Here is a 24,492-nt window from a genome sequence, read left to right as displayed (position 1 = left end):
AGCTTGCCGAGATGAGGAGACTTAAAGTCGCAATGCTCCTCTGGGAAATATGCAAATTGTCTCTTCAGAGAGGAAGAGGACTAGAACTCTAGTGCCACCTATAGGAAGAAGCAATCCTAGAAGTCAATGTCGACCCTTTAATGAGCCTTGTTACATGACTTAGGATAAAAGCCAAAGCTAGAATCTAAATTTGCAGACACTGTGTTTCAGGATACTGCCACTTGTCAATGCAAAGTGTGAGCTCTGGTTTGGCTGTGTGAGAGGTGTCTGATCAGGATCCAAGAAGTATCGTTTATCATTGCGGACAGTGACATGTTAAGCATGCTGAGATGAAGAGATTTAAAGCTGCACAGGCTTCCAGTATTCGTTGTTTCAGAAGCTAGGGTAATCTGAAGGCAATTGTCTATGCTGTGAAGATACGAGGTGTGCAGCATCTGAAACAACGCATACTGGAAGCCTGTGCTTGCATTTCTTATGCGGTGTTGCTATCAGTGTGTCAAGAGAGGGAAAAGAGGGTTGCATTGAGAATCCAACACAATGGGCAGCACTTTGAACACATTTCATAAGTGGTCATAAACTTGTAAATAACTCATGAAAGAATAAAGTTATGTTAAAACCAAGCACACCATTGTTTTTCTTGTGAAATTCTCAATAAGTTTGATGTGTCACATGACCCTCTCCCAATTAAAAAAAATAAAGTTGAATCCAAAATGGCTGACTTCAAAATGGTCACCACCCATCTTGAAAACCTTTCCCTCCTCCCATATACTAATGAACCACAAACAGGAAGTTGATATCACTAACCATTCCCATTTTATTTAGGGGTATCCATATAAATGGCCCACCCTGGACAATCCTCAGCTGTGGCATCCCAATTGCCCTTGTTTCCCCTGCGAACCACAGATGGGCCAGTCCACAGAGCTGCTTATACATTCTATTCCATGGCCATCAGAGGTCTGCTCCAAACATTCACAGAACAGGTTTTTAATCACAGCAGGACCACTACTCCTCCACGGAGATATAGATTTTAGTCTAATAGAGGATTCACGTTCCCATACAGATGAAGACTTTATTCTACGAGAGGAAAAGCATTGCTAGGTCCTGGAAACAAGAAATGCCTTAAAGGGAACCTGCCACCCCGTTTTTTCAGATTGAGCTATAAATACTGTTAAATAGGGCCTGCGCTGTGCGTTACTATAGTGTATGTAGTGTACCCTGATTCCCCATGTATGCTGAGAAATACATTACCAAAGTCGCCGTTTTCGCCTGTCAATCAGGCTGGTCTGGTCAGGTGGGCGTATTCACAGCGCTCTTTTCTTCTCCAGCTTTCCGTTGGTGGCGTAGTGGTGTGCGCATGTCCAAGGTCCGAATTCCCTGCGCCCACGTGAAGACACAGCGCGCGATCTGCGCTGTAATCCCTTGCATCGGTGGGGGCGGCCATCTTCCTGGGGCCGCGCGTGCGCAGATGGAGTGCTCTGCTGCACGGGGCTTCAGGAAAATGGCCGCGGGATGCCGCGCGTGCGCATTAGAGATCGCCGCGGCCATTTTCCCAAAGCCGAGTTTGCATCTCGGCTTTGGAAAAATGGCCGCCGCGATCTCTAATGCGCACGCGCGGCATCCCGCGGCCATTTTCCTGAAGCCCCGTGCAGCAGAGCACTCCATCTGCGCACGCGCGGCCCCAGGAAGATGGCCGCCCCCACCGATGCAAGGGATTACAGCGCAGATCGCGCGCTGTGTCTTCACGTGGGCGCAGGGAATTCGGACCTTGGACATGCGCACACCACTACGCCACCAACGGAAAGCTGGAGAAGAAAAGAGCGCTGTGAACACGCCCACCTGACCAGACCAGCCTGATTGACAGGCGAAAACGGCGACTTTGGTAATGTATTTCTCAGCATACATGGGGAATCAGGGTACACTACATACACTATAGTAACGCACAGCGCAGGCCCTATTTAACAGTATTTATAGCTCAATCTGAAAAAACGGGGGTGACAGGTTCCCTTTAACGTGGCTTCCAGGTACACATGAATTGGCCAATTTATGTGTAAAATTTTCTCAATTTTTCATATTTCTAATGCAGTAAAGCAATTCAATTTTTATATTTCATGTTTGCATGCTATGGTGCTACTGAGTGCTGCCTTTTTTGCTTGAGTGTGTATGAGTTGGTGACTCTAGGTTCAGCACCTGTTCACACTTAGTCTATGTTTGGATGTGACGGTCAGTTTTTTGAAATTTGTATTCATTTGCCCTCTGACTGAGCACTCCGCCTTTTAGTCACAGGTGTTTTTAATCACAGCAGGACCACTACCCCTCCACAGAGATACAGATTTTAGTCTAATAGACGATTCATGTTCCCATACAGATGAAGACTTTATTCTATTAGAGGAAAGGCATTGCTAGGTCCTGGAAATGAGAAATGCCTTAACTTGGCTTCCAGGTACACATGAATAAGCCAATTTATGCACTAAACTTTCTCAATTTTTCATATTTCTAATGCAGTAATGCAGTTCAATTTTAATATTTCATGTTTGCTTGCTATGACACTACAGAGTGCTGCCTTTTTTTTTTTGAGTGTATATGAGTTGGTGACTCTAAGTTCAGCACCTGGTAACCCTTAGACTATGTTTGAATGTGATGGTCAGTTTTTTAAATTTAAATTTCTAAAGATTCACAGAATTCCGAGGAGGAAAGCATCTGGCCAAAATATTTTACTGTTGGATACAGGGCTGGATGAAGTAGGGTCTGAGCAGAATCCAGACTTTCATCACCAGACATTAGCTCCCGGGAGTGGAAGTGATACTGATGAGACTCCGATACCTGAGGCGCATGTAGACTGTTCTATGTTATCAGAGCAGGAAGAGGAGGAGGGTGACTCTTAGAGTGAGGAGTGGGAGAACATAGAGGATGACAAAGAGGTAGTAGATCCCTCTTGGTGCAAACCCAGAGGCATGCACCTGATTAGCTCAGCAAAAGAGGTGGAGGAGGTTACATTACAGCTTTCTGCACCGATACGGAGTGATGCAACCACAACAAGCACTGCATCCTTAGCCACAAGTGTTGCTGTGGCCAGCATAGGTCACGAGTCTGCAGTTCACAGGGGGCAGAAAGGGTTGAATACCCTGAGATTTTTTTGAAACTGCAAAAACCCAACTCATGTTATCTGTGGTCACGTAAAAGAATGTTTACTCGGACTCCCATGACAGCACGACGAGAGAGGGGATCTGCCCATCAGGAACAGGAAACCTACAGATACAAAAGGGCAGCACCCGTCCCTTGCCTCAGTTGGTTTCCTGTTCCTGAAGGGACAGGTGCCTACAGAAGGAGCCCAGGCCGGCCGGCCGAATCCGGTAGCGGGGGGATCTCCTACCTCGGCCGGTGCGGAGATCCCTGGAGATGCCACGGTGGTCCTTGCTGGATTGCACGTCAGTGGTGTTCGCAGCAGGGAGCGGAGTCCGGAGGATTTCCTGCCTCCATCAGCGTCAGCGCAGGTAAGTATCTCCCATTGGTGGTGCAGCGGTACGGCGTGGTTGCGGCTGCCGACGTCAGGACTGTGTGGGTGAGCACCCGGAGCGCTGCGATCCATCCCCGGCGTCCTGCACCGCTCTCAGCGTGGGCTGGAGCGTTTCCGGGTGCAGTGACGTGGGGGGGCGGAGTTAGTAGCTGCTTCCGGGTCGCCGGATGTCTGCGCATGCGCGGTCGATCCAAGATGGCGGCGCCCATCGCATCCTGAATGCTGGTTTTCCCACAAGGCCCCCTACTGTCCCTGCTGTGTCCTGGGCCAATAGGGATAGCGCTCGCCCATCTGCTGACCGGATCCAAGGGGGATTTAAGCAGGTGACAATGTTAGAACCCTGCTTTTGGCCGCAATTCGTCATGGAGAGTGGTGGTGAGCAGCAGCAGCTGCCAGACGAGGTGCATCAGAAGCCCAAACAGAAAGACAGAAGCGACCAGTCCAGTCGTAAGTGCTCATCCGAGCAGGGATCCAGAGCTTCGACTAGGAAAGAGCCCCCTCGTATTCCAGGGAAGAAAAGTGCGGACAAATCAAAACATAAGGAGTGTGCCCTCTGTGGAGTCCCCTTACCTGATTCTTGTCCTAAAAGGTTATGTGCCCCCTGTATACAACAGACGGTGAGGTCTACAGGAGTGGTTGGGTGGAAGTGACTTTAGGTCAGATAGTAGTTATCACCTATATTGTCCTCCCCTAGGTAGCGGAAGAGTCTGTGAGTACGGCAAACCTAAAAGAAATGATCCGGCTGGAAGTAAGGGAATCACTACGGTCCCTATCCCAAGCGGAAGGCTCAAAACATAGAACTCCCCTGGACTCTAATTCTTCAGAGGAAGAAAGAGAGGAAAGTGCCTATCTCTCTAGTCCTTTCTCCTCTTCATCGGATGAGGAGTCTGGACGATTCTGTCTACCCTTGGATAGGATTGACAAAGTGGTCAAATCAGTTAGAGGCACGATGGATATAGAGGAACCCAAATCACAGCTCTCAAAACAGGAGTTGATGTTTAGTGGATTGGATCGTAAAAAACATAGATCTTTTCCGGTAAACGAGAAGATCCAGGACTTGATCCTCCGAGAATGGAAAAAAACGGAAAAAAAGGGTGCCTTACCGCCAGCGTTAAAACGTAGGTATCCTTTTGATGATCCGGTTGTGGATACGTGGGATAAAGCCCCTAAGTTGGATGCGGCAGTGGCAAAAGCGTCAAAGAATGCCTCATTACCATTTGAGGATATGGGGACCCTCAAGGACCCCCTTGACAGGAAGGCAGATACCTTCCATAAAGGTACCTGGGAGATGGCGGCTGGATCTCTCAGACCAGCTGTGGCCACAACATGTACAGCCAGGTCATTAATGGTCTGGCTAGATCAGTTAGAGTCCCAGCTTAAGGACGGTGCGTCCAGAGATACTATTCTGAAAGCTCTACCAACAATTCAGAATGCTGCGGCTTTCCTGTCGGACGCATCTGTGGACTCGGTCAGAATGGCGGCTAGAGCGGCAGGACTCTCTAACGCGGCTCGCAGAGCCTTATGGTTAAAATGCTGGTCAGGCGACATTCAATCCAGAACTAAACTCTGCACCATCCCGTGTAAAGGAGAATATCTCTTTGGTCCAACTCTAGATGAGTTACTGGAGAAAGCGGGGGATGACAAAAAGAAATTTCCTAATCTGTCTTCAGCATCCTACCGCCGGCCCTTCAATAGAAGGAGGTTTGGTCGCGGGAAGAAAAGCGGGTCCTCACCCTCTAGAGAGAGTTTTAGATGGGAGGATAGACCATCAAAAGAACAGAAAAAACCGGACCAATGACTAGCGATCCCTGTGGGGGGTAGACTGTCAGCATTCTCCTCAGCATGGTTTGACATTACGAACAGTAAATGGGTCAGAGGCATTATAACAAAAGGTCTAAGGCTGGACTTTGATCACTGGCCTCGAGAAAAATTTAAGTTAACCCCTTTACGTTCCTCCCCCCTTGAACAAGCAGCTCTGGAAGCAGAGGTCATGAACTTATGCTCCAAAAATGTTTTGATCGAAATCCCAGAATCAGAAAGAGGGAGGGGATTTTACTCTCCTCTTTTTCTGATCAAGAAGCCAGACAGATCGTTTAGAACGATTATAAATCTCAAATGTCTTAATGAGTTTCTGGTCAATGAATCGTTCAAAATGGAAACAATTAATTCAGCAATAAAAATGTTGTTTAAACACTGCTTCATGGTAGTCGTAGATCTAAAGTATGCATACTATCATGTTCCGATACATGAAGACTTCCAGAGGTTCCTGAGAGTAGCTGTGTCAATGGGGGGACAGATTCGTCATTTCCAGTTCAGAGCTCTTCCCTTTGGCTTATCAGCGGCTCCTAGGGTGTTTACAAAGTTAGTGGCCGAAGTCATGGCGCACTTACGAGAGTCTGACATCCTGATTGTCCCCTACTTGGATGATTTCCTTATAGTAGGGAGTTCAGCTGACCATTGCCTTTCTCAACTAGAAACAGCCACATCCAAACTTGAGCATCTGGGGTGGATCGTAAATTATGAGAAATCTCGGTTACAGCCCCAAAAAATACAAAGATTCTTAGGACTTTTGTTAAATTCAGAATCCCAACAGTGTTGTCTTCCTCCCGACAAATTGTTACACATCCAGCAACAGGTGTCTAAGGCAATTGATAAACCATCCATGACCCTTAGACAGGCTATGTCACTATTAGGATCTCTAACCTCATGCATTCCCGCTGTCCGTTGGGCCCAATTTCACACCAGACCGTTACAATCCGAGGTGCTGGTTAATGATAGAATTTTACATGGGTCCTTGCAGAGTCAGATTACTTTGGGTCCAAGAACTCTTACATCTCTTAGGAGTGGCTAAACAATGAAAATTTATCGGCGGGAGTTCCCTGGGTGACACAGGCGACACGTATTGTAATAACAGACGCTAGCCCTTCGGGTTGGGGAGCACACATGGATGACATGATAGTTCAGGGTCTATGGAACCCCCTAACATCAGCCTCCTCCAACCAAAGGGAGTTAATGGCAATTGAACTTTCAGTTAAAAAATTCCTCATATATCTGCAGGATCATCATGTCAAGATCCTCTCGGACAACCAGGTGGCGGTCGCATACATAAATCACCAGGGTGGAACTCATTCCGAATCACTGATGAGAGTGGCGGATCGTCTGTTCCAGACAGTGGAAAATCATTTCTTATCTTTAACCGCTCTGCATATAAGAGGAAAAGAAAATGTCAAAGCGGACTTTCTAAGCCGCAACACCTTGAGGCAAGGGGAGTGGTCTCTAAACAGTCTCGTGTTCAACCAGATTGTCCACAAATGGGGACCTCCAGAGGTAGATTTATTTGCCACCAGGGACAACCGAAAGACAATAACATTCTGTTCCCTAAATCCCAGGGAGAATCCTCTGGCGGTAGATGCCTTTCTGATCAATTGGGACTTTCGGCTGGCTTATGCGTTCCCCCCGCTAGGCCTGATACCCCTGGTAATCAGGAAGATAAGAGAAGATCGAGCAAGAGTTATATTGATTGCCCCATTCTGGCCCAGAAGGGCCTGGTTCACTTGGCTCAGGATCATGTCAGTAGAGGACCCCTGGGTACTTCCGGACATTCCAGATTTACTCTACCAGGGTCCGATCAGCCATCCGCAAGTAAAGAGTCTCCATTTAACGGCATGGAGTTTGAGAGGGCGTTACTGAAAAACAAAGGGTTCTCCCAAAATTTAATTGAGACCCTTATGAAAAGTAGGAAACAGATAATGACAACAATCTACGCTAGAACCTGGCGGAAGTTTCTGGCCTCTTCTGATTTTAATTTAGAAGAGGGAATACCTATAAAACAAATCTTAGAATTCCTACAAAGAGGCTTAGAGCTAGATCTATCCACTAGTACTCTAAAGGTACAGGTCTCGGCCCTGGGGGCCCTGTTTTCTTGTAACATCGCCAATAATTATTGGATCTCAAGGTTCATTAAAGCATCTGGTAGAACTAGACCCATACATAAGGATAGAGCTATGCCTTGGGATCTCAACCTAGTCCTGTCAGCATTGACTAGAGAGCCGTTTGAACCATTACAATCAGCTTCAATTAAGGCCTTATCCCTTAAGACAGCATTTCTTGTAGCAATTACATCTGCCCGTAGAGTGGGAGACATACAAGATCTCTCCAGGCTTTCCCCTTATACAGAGTTTCTGCCGGATAGGGTAGTCCTCAGACCAGACCCGGCCTATTTACCAAAAGTGTCATCACGGTTTCACAGATCACAGGAGATAGTTTTACCATCCTTCCTTCCCAATCCCTCCAACCCTAAAGAAGAGCTTCTCCATACATTAGATGTTAGGAGATGCCTGCTAGAATACATCTCTGTTACCGATACATGGAAGAAAGATAATGCGTTATTTTTATCTTTCCAAAGTCCTAGAAAGGGACTCAGGGTATCAAAGTACACGCTAGCAAAGTGGATTAGGGAGGCTATCTCTTTGGCTTATACTGCAGGTGGGGGTCCGGCTCCGCAGAATCTGAGGGCGCAGTCCACCAGGGCCATGGCTACATCCTGGGTGGAAAAATCTGGAGTTTCAATCGACCAGATATGTAAGGCGGCCACATGGTCATCCCCGTCCACCTTCTTTAAACACTATAGGTTGGATTTGGGGGCTTCCTCTGATTTCACCTTCGGGTTAAGGGTGCTACAGGCCATAGTCCCTCCCTAAGGTACCTTACATCTCTGTAATTCTCTCGTCGTGCTGTCATGGGAGTCCGAGTAAAGCATTAAGCTACTTACGGGTAGCGGCATTTCTCGGAGGCCCATGACAGCACCCTTAGTTCCCTCCCTATTCACGTGGGGGTTGCACTTCCTATAAATGTATATATCTCACGTATGATACCCAGTTCCAATATATGGCTGAAATTTTGTACATAATCTGTATATAGTGTATATTTTTGTGTGCCACTAACCGCGGTAGTCCTCTCAAGACTCTGAAATACAACTGAGGCAAGGGAGAGGTGCCGCCCTTTTGTATCTGTAGGTTTCCTGTTCCTGATGGGCGGATCCCCTCTCTCGTCGTGCTGTCATGGGCCTCCGAGAAATGCCGCTACCCGTAAGTAGCTTAATGCTTTCCTCCTACACATGACAAAGCTAAGAGCTTGAACTCTACCATCTCCAATGTGTTGGCCACAGAAATGCTGCCTTTCCGCCTGGTGGATACAGACAATTTCCAAAAGTTGATGGCCATCGCAGACCCTTAGCACCAGTTGCCCAGTCACCATTACTTCTCTAAGAAATCTGTGCCAGCACTACACCAGCATGTTGCAGACAACATCACCCGTTCAATGAAAAAAATCTATGTCTGTCAGGGTGCATGTCACTACTGACACCTGGAAGAGGAATCATGGGCAGAGGTGGGTGACTCTGGTCGCTGTGGCGGCAGTCAGGCAAGGGGCTGCTCCATAAGTCTTGGAATCCCCAAGGCTTGTGGGAGAAACCTGTGTATCTAACATTTCCTCTACTGCTTCTAGCTCCTCCACGTTACAACAGTGCAGAAAGAATCCAGCCACATCTGTACTGAGCAGCCATGGCTCACTGCAATCAGGCAGTGCTTAAATTAACAGCTCAAGAGTTATTGACCGCTATGAAGGCCAAATTTGAGCAATGGCTGCCTCCACTGAACCTGGAGCCAGGGAAGGCCGCGTGCGATAACTGTGTGAACCTGGTAGTGGTCCTATGCTGGGGAAACTTCAGACATGTGCCTTGCATGGCTCATGTCCTCAATATGGGGGTACAGCAAATTCTCCACCACTATCCCAGCCAGGATGTGCTGCTGCTGAAATTATGGTCACTGTGCGCTCACTTCGGACGATCACACCCGCACTGCTACAGAGGTCTTTCGGTCTAATGGTTTACCGTTTGATTTGCAATGTATGTTAAATCAACTGTGGTAGCAGTGTCTAGTCCTGATGCAGTATGTTCTTTTTCATATCCAGGGCCAATGCAGTGTGGACATGGTGCAATTCATGGTTGTGGAGTGAGCACAGATGAAGGACCTCTGCACCCTTCTGCACAGTTTTCAAAATGGCTACTAAGATGGTTAGCGCTGACAATGCCATCATCAGCATCACTATTCCGGTCAACTACATGATGGAACACACTTCAAATAGTCAGTGGGAGGAACTGGTGGTCCCAGTGGAAGAGGTGGAAGCAGAAGAGGATGCGGAAGGGGTAGCAATCTCTTTATTCTGGATTGTCATTACACAGTGAGGTGCCATGGGAGGGTGGATTACAGCAATCAAGGGTGGCTCATGGTACCATTCAAACTGTTACTGAAGGTGCAGTAGTTGAGGAACAAATGGAGGAGGATGAGGATGAAGAGGTGATGGGCGCGAAACAGTCAGGAGATGAAGAGATTACTGATCCCCTCTCTGTTGTCTGTGGTTGCAGGAGGGGATTGAGGAAGCAAACTTAAGTGTTACCCTGCCATGGACTTGGACCTCATGCAAGCACTTAACACATAGTAACATAGTAACATAGTTAGTAAGGCCGAAAAAAGACATTTGTCCATCCAGTTCAGCCTATATTCCATCATAATAAATCCCCAGATCTACGTCCTTCTACAGAACCTAATAATTGTATGATACAATATTGTTCTGCTCCAGGAAGACATCCAGGCCTCTCTTGAACCCCTCGACTGAGTTCGCCATCACCACCTCCTCAGGCAAGCAATTCCAGATTCTCACTGCCCTAACAGTAAAGAATCCTCTTCTATGTTGGTGGAAAAACCTTCTCTCCTCCAGACGCAAAGAATGCCCCCTTGTGCCCGTCACCTTCCTTGGTATAAACAGATCCTCAGCGAGATATTTGTATTGTCCCCTTATATACTTATACATGGTTATTAGATCGCCCCTCAGTCGTCTTTTTTCTAGACTAAATAATCCTAATTTCGCTAATCTATCTGGGTATTGTAGTTCTCCCATCCCCTTTATTAATTTTGTTGCCCTCCTTTGTACTCTCTCTAGTTCCATTATATCCTTCATGAGCACCGGTGCCCAAAACTGGACACAGTACTCCATGTGCGGTCTAACTAGGGATTTGTACAGAGGCAGTATAATGCTCTCATCATGTGTATCCAGACCTCTTTTAATGCACCCCATGATCCTGTTTGCCTTGGCAGCTGCTGCCTGGCACTGGCTGCTCCAGGTAAGTTTATCATTAACTAGGATCCCCAAGTCCTTCTCCCTGTCAGATTTACCCAGTGGTTTCCCGTTCAGTGTGTAATGGTGATATTGATTCCTTCTTCCCATGTGTATAACCTTACATTTATCATTGTTAAACCTCATCTGCCACCTTTCAGCCCAAGTTTCCAACTTATCCAGATCCATCTGTAGCAGAATACTATCTTCTCTTGTATTAACTGCTTTACATAGTTTTGTATCATCTGCAAATATCGATATTTTACTGTGTAAACCTTCTACCAGATCATTAATGAATATGCTGAAGAGAACAGGTCCCAATACCGACCCCTGCGGTACCCCACTGGTCACAGCGACCCAGTTAGAGACTATACCATTTATAACCACCCTCTGCTTTCTATCACTAAGCCAGTTACTAACCCATTTACACACATTTTCCCCCAGACCAAGCATTCTCATTTTGTGTACCAACCTCTTGTGCGGCACGGTATCAAACGCTTTGGAAAAATCGAGATATACCACGTCCAATGACTCACCGTGGTCCAGCCTATAGCTTACCTCTTCATAAAAACTGATTAGATTGGTTTGACAGGAGCGATTTCTCATAAACCCATGCTGATATGGAGTTAAACAGTTATTCTCATTGAGATAATCCAGAATAACATCCCTCAGAAACCCTTCAAATATTTTACCAACAATAGAGGTTAGACTTACTGGCCTATAATTTCCAGGTTCACTTTTAGAGCCCTTTTTGAATATTGGCACCACATTTGCTATGCGCCAGTCCTGCGGAACAGATCCTGTCGCTATAGAGTCCCTAAAAATAAGAAATAATGGTTTATCTATTACATTACTTAGTTCTCTTAGTACTCGTGGGTGTATGCCATCCGGACCCGGAGATTTATCTATTTTAATCTTATTTAGCCGATTTCGCACCTCTTCTTGAGTTAGATTGGTGACCCTTAATATAGGGTTTTCATTGTTTCTTGGGATTTCACCTAGCATTTCATTTTCCACCGTGAATACCGTGGAGAAGAAGGTGTTTAATATGTTAGCTTTTTCCTCGTCATCTACAACCATTCTTTCCTCACTATTTTTTAAGAGGCCTACATTTTCAGTTTTTATTCTTTTACTATTGATATAGTTGAAGAACAGTTTGGGATTAGTTTTACTCTCCTTAGCAATGTGCTTCTCTGTTTCCTTTTTGGCAGCTTTAATTAGTTTTTTAGATAAAGTATTTTTCTCCCTATAGTTTTTTAAAGCTTCAATGGTGCCATCCTGCTTTAGTAGTGCAAATGCTTTCTTTTTACTGTTAATTGCCTGTCTTACTTCTTTGTTTAGCCACATTGGGTTTTTCCTATTTCTAGTCCTTTTATTCCCACAAGGTATAAACCGCTTACACTGCCTATTTAGGATGTTCTTAAACATTTCCCATTTATTATGTGTATTCTTATTTCTGAGGATATTGTCCCAGTCTACCAGATTAAGGGCATCTCTAAGCTGGTCAAACTTTGCCTTCCTAAAGTTCAGTGTTTTTGTGACTCCCTGACAAGTTCCCCTAGTGAAAGACAGGTGAAACTGTACAATATTGTGGTCGCTATTTCCTAGATGCCCAACCACCTGCAGATTTGTTATTCTGTCAGGTCTCTTAGATAGTATTAGGTCTAAAAGTGCTCCTCTGGTTGGATTCTGCACCAATTGTGAAAGATAATTTTTCTTGGTTATTAGCAGAAACCTGTTGCCTTTATGGGTTTCACAGGTTTCACTTTCCCAGTTAATATCCGGGTAGTTAAAGTCCCCCATAACCAGGACCTCATTATGGGTTGCAGCTTCATCTATCTGCTTTAGAAGTAGACTTTCCATGGTTTCTGTTATATTTGGGGGTTTGTAACAGACCCCAATGAGAATTTTGTTACCATTTTTCCCTCCATGAATTTCGACCCATATGGACTCGACATCCTCATTTCCTTCGCTAATATCCTCCCTTAAAGTGGACTTTAGAGAAGACTTTACATAGAGACAAACCCCTCCTCCTCTCCGATTTTTACGATCCTTTCTAAACAGACTGTAACCCTGTAAGTTAACTGCCCAGTCATAGCTTTCATCTAACCATGTCTCGGTTATTCCCACTATGTCAAAGTTACCTGTAGATATTTCTGCTTCTAGTTCTTCCATCTTGTTTGTCAGGCTTCTGGCGTTTGCGAGCATGCAGTTTAGAGGATTTTATTTTGTTCCAATCTCCTCGCTGTGGATTGCTTTAGAAATGTTCTTACCTCCCATCTGAGTATGTTTTCCTGGGTCTTCTTTGTTCAAGTCTAATGTTTTTCTTCCCCTCCCCTCTTCTTCTAGTTTAACGCCCTCCTGATGAGTGTAGCGAGTCTTCTGGCAAATGTGTGTTTCCCAGGTTTGTTGAGGTGTAGTCCATCTCTGGCGAGGAGTCCATCGTACCAGTAATTCACACCGTGGTCCAGGAATCCGAATCCTTGTTGTCTGCACCATCGTCTTAGCCAGTTGTTTGCATCAAGGATCCTGTTCCATCTCCTGGTGCCATGAGTGGCTTCATACTGTAGAATCTTGAACACGATGCCCGTATTCTTAGGGATAGATGTTAAATCCGCGGTACAAGAGTAAATTTTGCCATTTGCTTTTCTCCTGGAAAGGGACGCGTGCATGTTGGAGTTTCGAAATTTGCTTGTACCCAATGTTAACAGTGGTTTTACCCAAGACAGTGCTGAGCCACACAGACTTTCACCCCGGGAACGTTGAGTTGTCGTTGCAAAAAATATGAACAGCCACAGCAGTGTAAATGGAAGAAGTAAATTCTGAGTCATTTCACACATTTTTTAGACCAGCCTACAGTAGGTACGGAAAGTATTCAGACCCCTTTACATTTTTCACTCTATGTTTCATTGCAGCCACTTGGAAAATTCATAAAATTTCATTTTTTCTCATTAGTGTACACTCTGCACCCCATCATAACTGAAAATAGCCAGAAATTAAGTAATTTTTGCAAATTTAGTAAAAAAGAAAAACTGAAATATCACATGATCATAAATATCCAGACCCTTTGCTCAGTATTGAGTAGAAGCACCCTTTTGAGCTAGTACAGTGATGAGTCTTCTTGGGAATGATGCAGTAAATTTACACCTGGATTTGGGGATCCTCTGCCATTTTTCCTTGCGGATCCTCTCCAGTTCCATCAGGTTGGATCGTGAACATTGGTGGACAGCCATTTTCAGATCTCTCCAGAGATGCTCAACTGGGTTTAAGTCAGGGCTCTGGCTGGGCCAGTCAAAAATGGTCACAGAGTTGTCCTGAAGCCATTCCTTTATTATCTTAGCTGTGCGCTTAGGGCTATTGTCTTGTTGGAAGGTGAAACTTTCGGGCAAATCTGAGGTCCAGAGCACTCTTGAAGAAGTTTTCATTCTGGATACTCTGTACTTGGCCGCATTCATTACATTATTGTCAACCAGTCGTCCTGCCCCTGCAGCTGAAAAACACCCTCATAGTGCAGCGCCCCAGAGACCTGGTCGTTGCAGTAGTATCGCTCTGCCACTAAGGGGTCTGATGGTAAGTGATGGTACGTCTGATGGCACTAAAGGAGTTCATCTGACCAGGTATCACCAGCACACATTACACTTCACATTCCGGCCACTAGGGGGAGCAAAAGGTTTTATTTATTAGGCCACTCCTCACACTGGTAAAACTAGGGGTTGGATAGGAAGTTAGTTCAGAAGCTGACTGGGTTTTGTCCAGGCAACATCCCATGGCAGGGGGTGTTGCGGGGAAGATTCAGGGGGGTCCCTTTCAGGCGTGGGAACCTGGCAGGTACCTAGCGACAAGGCAGAACTTTACGGAACCACGCCTGCACTACCTTGCGGCTGTATCCTAAGAAAGGACACAAAGCGAAGGATATTGTGGACAGTGAGAAACGAGATCAAGCACAAAGGAGAACCAGTAGGAGTCGTGCCCCGAGAACGGCAACATCCTACTGAGGCGCGTAGCCGGTGCCCGGAACACCGAGGAAGTAACTGACTTTATGCCTTACTTCAAATACCGCAGGACAGTTAATTATAGGTTGGCTGTCTACCTTACATCACGTAAGCAGACATAGGGGGCAACCGTGGAGAGGGGCGTCTCTAGGGTCCCGTCAAACGGGTGTGTTCTAGCCATAACCAACTTGGGAGACGGAGAATAGAAAGAACGAGAAAGAACTAGAAAGAACGAGAACAGAAACGACAGTTGTGAGGACTATCCCGAATGCTCAGCAGGGAAGCACTACAACACACAGGCGCTAGTGGTAGGCAACGATTTCCACCTGCAAAGGGAACTCTGGATGTGCCTTCGGACCAGCTGGTCTCAGACAGCACTGTTAACTGTGCTCTGGATTGAGGATCCTGAAGTCACCAGTAAAGAGGTAAAGAGACGGCAACCCTGTGTCCTCGTTATTGTCTGCACCTCACACCATCACAATCCACCTTACTAGGAGGCCCTGGGGACATACTTCACCTGTGGGAAGGTTTACCATCTAGCTGCCATCACATCACCCCAGTGGACCCTAAGCAGCGTCGGTCACCCTGACCGAATACCACAGGTGGCGTCACGAAACCTTGACAGACTTGTATCACCTTTTATTGGACGCCCCTTAGCAGGGTCACGGACCGGGTCCAGCCACCGTGACAACCCCAGAACTGAGCCAGCAGAGCACCGGTACCGAGTAACCCGCGGCCCTGCGTCTGGGGGCACTCCAACTGGATGATGCTGCCACCACGTTTCACTCTTGGGATTGTATTGGGCAGGTGATGAGCAGTTCCTGATTTTCTCCACACGTACTTAGAATTATCACCAAAAAGGTCTTTCTTCATCTCACCAGACTAGAGAATCTTATTTTTCATAGTCTGGGAGTCCATCATGTGTTTTTTAGCAAACTCTATATAGGCTTTCATATGTCTTGCACTGAGGAGAGGCTTCCATTGGGCCAATCTGCTGTAAAGGACCGAATGGTGGACAGCTGCAGTGATAGTTGACTTTGTGGAACTTTCTCCCATCTCCCTACTGCATCCCACAGCCTTCCATAGCAAACCAAGTTGGCCTAGGAGCCCTCACACCAGCATATTGGTAAGCGCCTCTTTCCCTTTTTAGACACCTAGCATCCTTTCAGTGTTTTCTCCTAGTACTTACACCATCCTTGTTTTTTGCTCCTTACGGTCCGCACCACAGCATTACTCCAGTAAGGTGTTTTTTCGCCTCCTACTTTGTTTTACTCGGCAACACCAGGTGAACCTATATATGCCTCATTACCCATGTAGCATACAGCATCATACTACTCCTAATTAGGCTGTTAACACCTCCACTGGGTTTTATTATTTTCCATCTACTGTTATAGCCATTGGTTGTTGATTGTGTGCGTCTCAACACTATATATGCTTTTTTCTTCAGGCACGTTTCACTGAGCACTAGCACTTCTTATGTATTTATAAGGATGAACTCCATCGTCACCTCAACTCCAACCCACGTGGGAGCTCCACCTTCCTTTTTTTCCAGGATCACATATATCCTTTTATTGCATAGTGCATACTATATCCGCACAACTCATTTTTTCTTTTTCTTTTAAGTCCATACAGTGGTATATAGGATAGTTACCCCCTGGATAGATTCGACCACTGCGGTGGTGCCCGCATATATTTTCTATATACTCATTATGTATCCCTTGTATATACTTCTTTTATTTGTGTATTGAGACACTTTATGTTTTCCTTTTGATGTTTTATGTGATATTGCAATTGTACTGTGAAACTGTGACACCAGGCAGAGACTAAAATATTTGTTCTGTATTCTCTCTTGATATTTCTGTATCAGATAAAATGGAATTGTTCTGAGGAAGGTCCATTGGGACCGAAAACGTTTAACAGCATCTGTTGAATCTGTGTCTGGGCGTACAATAAAAAATCAACAAATTGCCACTTCATAACTTATTTGAGTGCCAAGTTTTTGTTATATATTACTGCATCTCAGCCACAGTGATCTTGGGGTTCTTTACCTCTGTTCCCAAGGCTCTTCTCCCACGATTGCTCAGTTTGGCAGGACGGCCAGGTCTAGGAAGACTTCTGGTGGTCCCAAACTTCTTCCATTTAAGGATTATGGAGGCCACTGTGCTCTTAGGAACCTTGAGTACTGCAGAAATTCTGTTGTAACCTTGGCCAGATCTGTGCCTTGCCACAATTCTGTCTCTGAGCTCCTTGGCCAGTTCCTTTGACCTCATGATTCTCACTTATTCTGTCATGTACTATGAGCTGTGAGGTCTTATATAGACAGGTGTGTGCCTTTCCAAATCAAGTCCTATCAGTTTAATTAAACACACCTGGACATCAATGAAGGAGTATAACCATCTCAAGGAGGATCACAAGGACATGGACAGCAAGTGACTTAAATATGAGTGTCTGAGCAAAGGGTCTGAATACTTATGACCATGTGACATTTCAGTTTTTCTTTTTTAATTAATTTGCAAAAATGTCTACATTTCTGTTTTTTTTCAGTCAAGATGGTGTACAGAGTGTACATTATTGTGAAAAAACATTAACTTTTTTGAATTTACCAAATGGCTCAAATTTCTCACATTTTCTCTTCTCTGTGGGCGTGTGGTAGTTCTTATTGGTGTAAATCTCCAGACAGACAAAGAGTGAAAAATGTAAAGGGGTTTGAATACTTTCCGTGCCCACTGTATGTGTGTGTCACTGACATCTATATATCTATCTATTCTATGTGTATCTATCTACTCTATTTTAACCTGTCACATTGTGATTTTACTGTACGTGGCAGACTAATTGCCGGCTTTTCATATCTATCTATCTATCTATCTATCTATCTATTTATCTATCTATCTATCCCATCCATTTCAGCTTTTCTCTCATGTCCTGTTCAACCTGTTTGTTGAGTCGAGCCGAAAAATATTCGGCTTTCCATTGACCTGCATTAGATCCGTTATTTGTTACAAACACACGTATATTAGAAAGTATTTGTGCCAATTTTCCCGAATCCGAATATTATACTATTCACTCATCACCAGTGACTTTTTGAAATGTGGTGACTCCAAGCTGACTCTCCATTTTGTGGGTTGCCTGTAGTGGAAGGGGTGTCAGAGGTCCGTTATACTATTTCACTCTTGGGAACTTAATGCCACTTTAGTGGTATGTGACATAGGAAAGATATATATCTCGGTATCATGTTAGCCAGTAGATAGAAAAATATTTAGATTTGAGAGTCCTCAGTGGTTGATACCTTTTAATTGCTAACTGAAAATATGGTAACAAATTGCAAGCTTTCAAGACTACACAGGTCTCTACATCAGGCATAGACTAAAAGAAATTCTGAAGAATCACATATTTATGCACAATACAGCCCAGAAATAATGCCATAGATAAGACAGGTGGCGGAAAGCAGAATTACCATGTGATATGTGAGAGTGATAAACAGTTGTGTCCATAAATATTGGAACAGTTCATAGATAAGGAAGTCTTAATGTTTTATGGTCCTTTGAATGGGTCTGGTACTGTGTTATGATGCCTCCACACTGTCTGAGGGGCAAGTTCCTTAATTGATGTAAAAATGCATAAATCTATGCGACACATTCATTCCTGCACTGAGTGTGTCAAAGGTCGTCATCAGTTTATACTCCCAAACCCTTCTGTCTCTCTAAGATTTGAAATTACCTTTTAATACAAGTAATCTCATGTCCATAGTGCTATGATCAGGGAGACAAAAATGTCTTGGAGGGGTGTCAGACGCCTATTATACTATTTCTACTCTGAGGAAATTGATGCCACTTTAGTGGTGTGTGACAATATATTTTTTAAATGTTTGCACTCCAAGTTGGGTCTCCAACTGGTGGGTTACCTGTAGTGGAAGAAGTATCAGAGGCCCATTATACTATTTCTACATTTGGGAAATTGATGCCACTTTAGTGGTATGTGGTAATAGTTTTTTGAAATGTATGCACTCCAAGTTGGGTCGCCTTCATATGTGTTGCCTGTTGCAGTAGGGCTTTCAGACCGGCAGGCCTGCATTTACTTTCAATCAACTATCTGTGTTACTATCCTGACATTTTATAACACTTGCGATCTAACCAGCTGATATTTGTGCCACCTGAATGTGTCTGAGCAAAAAAGCAGTTTGAGCAGTTGCATAAGGTATCAGGGCTCTCAGCACAGCAGGCTTACACTCGTCCCTCACTCACCTTGTCCTAATTAAAACTTACATTCAAAGTTGTAAATGCTGTAACAGACCCTGATACCTCATGCATTGTCCATGGCTGACTACTGCTATGACATTATCAAATTTCTACTGTCGGTGAATTGATAATCAATAAACTAATATCCTTACATTTTTATACCAATAGTAGTCAAGGAGACTGATGTTTGTGGGCACCTGAGAGTAGATGGAAAAAAGAATTGTTTGAGCTGTTGCATGAGCTACCAGGGTTCCCAGCAAAAAAAGGCTGACACTGCTCCCTCACCCACCTAGTCTTAATTGAATTTTCAATTCACAGCTCTAAATACTGGCTTAGACCCTGATACCTCATGCATGGCCAATGGCTGACTGCTCCTGTGCCATTATAAAATGTTTTACTGTCTGTCAATTGATCAGTCAGCTACCTGTGTAACTATCCTTACATTTTTATAGCATTAAGGCTCTACCAAGCTGAAATTGTGTGCCACCTGAGTGTGGCTGGGAAAAAACAGTTTTGGACTCTACGTATCCTAGAGACACTTTGGTCAGATTGTTGCGTTTTCCCACCAAGGAAGCATTCATACAACAAACAAGAAAGCCCCTTATACTTCCTACGGAATTTCAAGGGTTACAGGTGTATTCAGACTTATCTGCAGCAACATTGGCAAAGCGCAGAGAGTATGCACATGTATGTGCAGCCTTGAGAGACGCTAACATTAGATATAAATGGGGGTTTAATCCTGTGAAACTCCATATAATATATGACGGTAATATAGTGGCCTGCGTCTCACCTAAATCAGCTGAGGAGAAACTAGCGGTGTGGAAAATCATATGTGCCCCTGCTAGAGTGGAAAAAGGGAAGAAAGTAGTAAAAGATTGGAATAAAGCTTAAAGTCTAAAGTGGCGATTATGTAGGCCTCGTGGCTGGTCCTCGCGACATTAACTGGAGACAAATTTTGTTTTCCAGACCCCCAACAAGGCAGATGTTTTTTTTTTCTGCCCGCTGCCCGAGGTACAGGGCCTCCCCTATGGTACTTGTGATCAACCATAGGGATTTGATTGCATGTCGTTTTTTTTTTTTTTTGTTTGTTTCTCCTTTTTTTTTTTGTTTGTTGTTTTTTGCAGTTTGGGTCTGTAGTTTGTTTTACAACGTTGGATATTACAGATATTAGTGTATTTAATAGGATTGGTTCAAAGGGTAAGGATGAGGAGGACTTTATAGTAGAATATATGTATATGATGTAATGAGTATAAAAATAATGTCATTAAATGTTAAAGGCATGAATTCCCCTAGTAAAAGGAGCATGGTCTGGTCAGAGGTGTTAAAATCACAAGCAGAAATAATTTGTTTACAGGAGACACATCTGCTTGAAATAGATAATAGGAGATTTCACCATGATCAGTTTCCACATATTTTTTTTTCTAATAATACGGTCAAAAAATGTGGGGTCTGTATTATAATTAAACATACAGTGGCATGTGAAGTGTTACAGACATATGTAGACTCAGAAGGGAGATTTTTGATTTTGTCCTGTACTTTAAATGGGATAATTCATACATTAGCCACAATATATGCTCCGAATAGGGGCCAAGGAAAATTTATTAGAAAGGTATTTAAAAAAATACAGGCAGTTGGAAAAGGAGGTAAAGTAGTTTGTGGGGATTTTAATCTTCCTATGAGTAGAGAGATGGATAGTTCTCGAGGGGGTGAGCGGAGTCGAGGGGAGTTGAGATCACTAGCACTCGAATTTCATTATCATGATTATTGGAGATATGTTCAAGCATCAGAAAGAGATTATACTTTTTTCTCCCACCGACACCACACATACAGCAGAATAGATTATTTTCTGGTGGATGATAACATTTTATTAAGGAGTATGGAAGCAAAGATTGGTTTGATAACATGGTCGGATCATGCTCCTACATATCTTAAGATCTCATTGTCTCACCAACAAGCGCCAATATTTAGGTGGCGCATGAATGAGGAAATGCTCCTAAATGAAAGGGTATCTTCGATAGTAGGTTCTGCAGTAAGGGAATATTTTGACCAAAATGACAATGGGGAGATCAATGATGAAACATTGTGGATGGCACATAAAGCGGTTATAAGGGGGGTGTTATTACAACAAGCTTCGATTCTGAAACAAGGAAAGGAGAAAAGAGAACTTCTGGGCAGATTGCAAACCTTAGAATCTATTAATAAGAAGGCGGTCACTCCTTCAATCACTGCTGAACTATTTTCAATCAGATTTAAATTACGAGATTCAATGCTGTCTGCGTATGCACATAACTTGCGTAAATTAAAAACGAAATGGTATTCTGCTGGGGATAAAGGGGGGGGTCGTCCTTGCTCGAAGAATAAAAAACAGAGAGATAAAAAATAGGATTGAATATATTTTGAAGTCAGATGGGTCTTATGTGAGAAACCCTATGGGAATAGCTGAAGAATTTGTTAAATATTATATAAAGCTGTATAATCTGGGGAGTGACCCGGGGATCCCACAACCCTCGACGCAGGGAATAAAAAATTATCTTGGATCTGTGAATCTCCCTAAGATCTCAGATGAGCAATTGAGCTATTTGAATGCTCCCTTCACAAAAGAAGAAATTATTTCGATCATAAAACAATCTAATAGGGCTAGCGCTCCTGGGCCGGATGGATTTTCTAACTATTATTACCAAATTTTTCAGGAGGAGTTGGTTCCTTTTATGTTGAGAATATTTTCGAGGTGGAGGGATGAGGGGTCAATCGAGAAAGTTAATTTGAAGGCTACTATTATTACTATACCGAAACCCGGCAAAACACCCACAACCCCAGAAAATTTTAGACCTATAGCTCTCTTGAACACCGATATAAAAATTTTTACTAAAATGTTAGCCTCACATTTAAATCAGATCATTCCAGATCTGGTCTCATCAGACCAGGTAGGGTTTGTGAGGGGTAGAGAGGCGAAAGATGGAATACGCCGAATGATAGACCTAGTTCGGATTGCGGAGCTGTCTGGCTTCCCCAGTGCATTCCTGTCATTGGACGCAGAGAAGGCCTTTGACAGGGTGCACTGGGGTTATGTCCGGGCAGTTCTGGAAAAATTTGGGTTGGGAGGATCAATTCTCGCAGCTATTTTAGCTATATATTCTGCCCCTTCGGCGAGAGTGTGGACGGCGGGCGCTCTGTCGGGACCTTTTTATATAACAAACGGGACGCGACAGGGCTGCCCCCTGTCCGCAATAATTTTTGCCCTATGTATGGAACCACTGGCAGAAAGGATTAGGATTTCGCCTTTAATTTCAGGGGTAATGGTAGGAAAGGAGGCTCATAAAATAAGTCTTTATGCGGATGATATTATTATTTCTTGTGTGAACATCAAACTGTCCTTATCGACAGTCTTAGAGGAGCTGAAGGAATTCAGTGAGATATCGTTTTATAAATTAAACCTGAATAAATCATCAATCCTTCCGGTGGCAATATCAATAGAGTCCATACAAGATATGAAGAAATTATTTTCATTCCAGTGGTTAAAAGAAGGAATTCCGTACTTAGGGATAATGTTGACAACTACAGATCAGATAATAAAAGTAAATTTTACAAATCTACATATTCAAATTTAAATTTTACTAGAAGATATGCATAAAATCACCACTTCTTGGATAGCCCGTATTAATGTTTTCAAAATGATAGCCTTAACAAAGATCTTGTACTATTTCAGAACCCTCCCCCTAAATATACCAAAAAAATATATTTATGACCTACAACTATTAATTAGTAAATATATATGGGCATATAAGAAACCACGCGTAGCAAAGGCAATACTATATCTACCTATGGAAGCAGGGGGGATGGGAGTTCCGGATCTAATGGCATATCATAGAGCCTCAATATTAGTGGGTTTAAAAGAATGGTGGCAGATGACTGGAAACCACAGATGGATGCAGATAGAAAAATTTTACTCTAGACGGGGCTCCACACGTCTGGCGTTAGAGACAGAGTTAATTCAAACCGGACCCACCTCCCCCTTATTGCCAACAATGCAGGCGGCAATCCGGCTATGGAGACTGTTATTGCCCTCGCTGCTAGGGATACCATGTGAAACATTATCAATATATGCCATTGAGCCCCATATTCCTTATTTAAACCTCCAACAATGGCGAGGGGCAGGTATACAAACTTTAGCAGATATAATGGAAAGCACTGGAGTTATCCCTTTTGATCAATTGGCTAATAAATATACTGGAATACGAAAATATTTTTATCAGTATTTACAAAATAGGAATTTTCTAAATAAAATTGTAAAAGCGAGACACTCCGGTACTACGGGAGAGGGAAAGATGGGAAAACTTATAGTAACAGTAGGTCCAATTATAAAAGGAATATCGGTGTTTTATAGAGCTTTAGTTAATCCAGTGCAAGAGATTAAACTGCCCTATATGAAAAAATGGGAATTAGAGTTAGGGGAGGTATTGGAATTGAAACTATGGGGAAATAGCATAAAGGAGGTTAAGAGAGTGTCAGCCTGTATAAATCACGTGGAACAATTAAAGAAAACTCAAATGAGATGGTATCTATGCCCAGAGAGAATTGCAAAATTTAATCCGCAATCCCCCCATTTATGTTGGCGAGGATGTGGACTAGTAGGCAACCAGAGACATATTTGGTACTTGTGCTCGAAGCTTTTATCCTTCTGGGGTGATGTGTTGAAACTGATTATGGAGATTACGGGGGTAACAGTACAAATTACTCCATCAATGGCGATTTTACACATCGGTTTGGAAATATTTCCTAAACAAATTAGAGGGTTGATATCACATATGTTGATAGCGGCTCGGATACTGTTGGCTAGAAAATGGAAGGAGATTTCTCCTCCAACCCTAAAAGAGCTGACCGAAAAGCTGAATGTGAACTGTAAATATGAATTAATGTTGTCTCAGTCTCGTACTAGGAGAAAAAAGGTAGCAAAGATTTGGCAGACCTGGACTGTGAGTAAATATTATTTGTCTTAACATAGCTGTTAAGGGGGAGGAAGGAAAAAAAAGAAAAAAGAAAGAGATTTTTTTTTTCTTTTCTCTCCTTTTGTGATGTAATTATAATTTGTAATGGAAATAATTTATGTTTTTGTTGTTATGTGTCATTTTGTGAAAATAAAATAAATATTAAAGGAAAAAAACCGTTTTAGCTGCTGTATGAGGTATCAGGGCTCCCAGCAAACAAGGCTTACATCGGTCCCTCATTCAGTTTGTCTGAAATGAAGCTTCAATTCAAAACTCTAAATGTTAGCCCAGATCCTGATACCTCATGCATGGCCCATGGCTGACTGCTGCTTTGCCATTATCAAATTTCTACTGTGGGTGATTTGATTATCAGTCAACTGCCTGTGTTACTATCCTTACATTTTTCTAACATGTGTGGTCTACCAACTACTAAGCTGATATTTGTGCCACGTGTGGCTGAGCAAAATAGCTGTTTCAGCTGTTGCATGAGGTATCAGGGCTCCCAGCAAAAAGGCTTACGGTCTCCAAACCGAGCCTTGAAAGATTCAGTCATCTCTGTTGATGACTCCAAACTATGTAGGATAATAAAACCT

Source organism: Ranitomeya imitator, chromosome 3 (genome assembly GCF_032444005.1).
Source record: "Ranitomeya imitator isolate aRanImi1 chromosome 3, aRanImi1.pri, whole genome shotgun sequence".
Taxonomy (NCBI): domain Eukaryota; kingdom Metazoa; phylum Chordata; class Amphibia; order Anura; family Dendrobatidae; genus Ranitomeya; species Ranitomeya imitator.
This window is presented reverse-complemented; position numbering follows the sequence as displayed.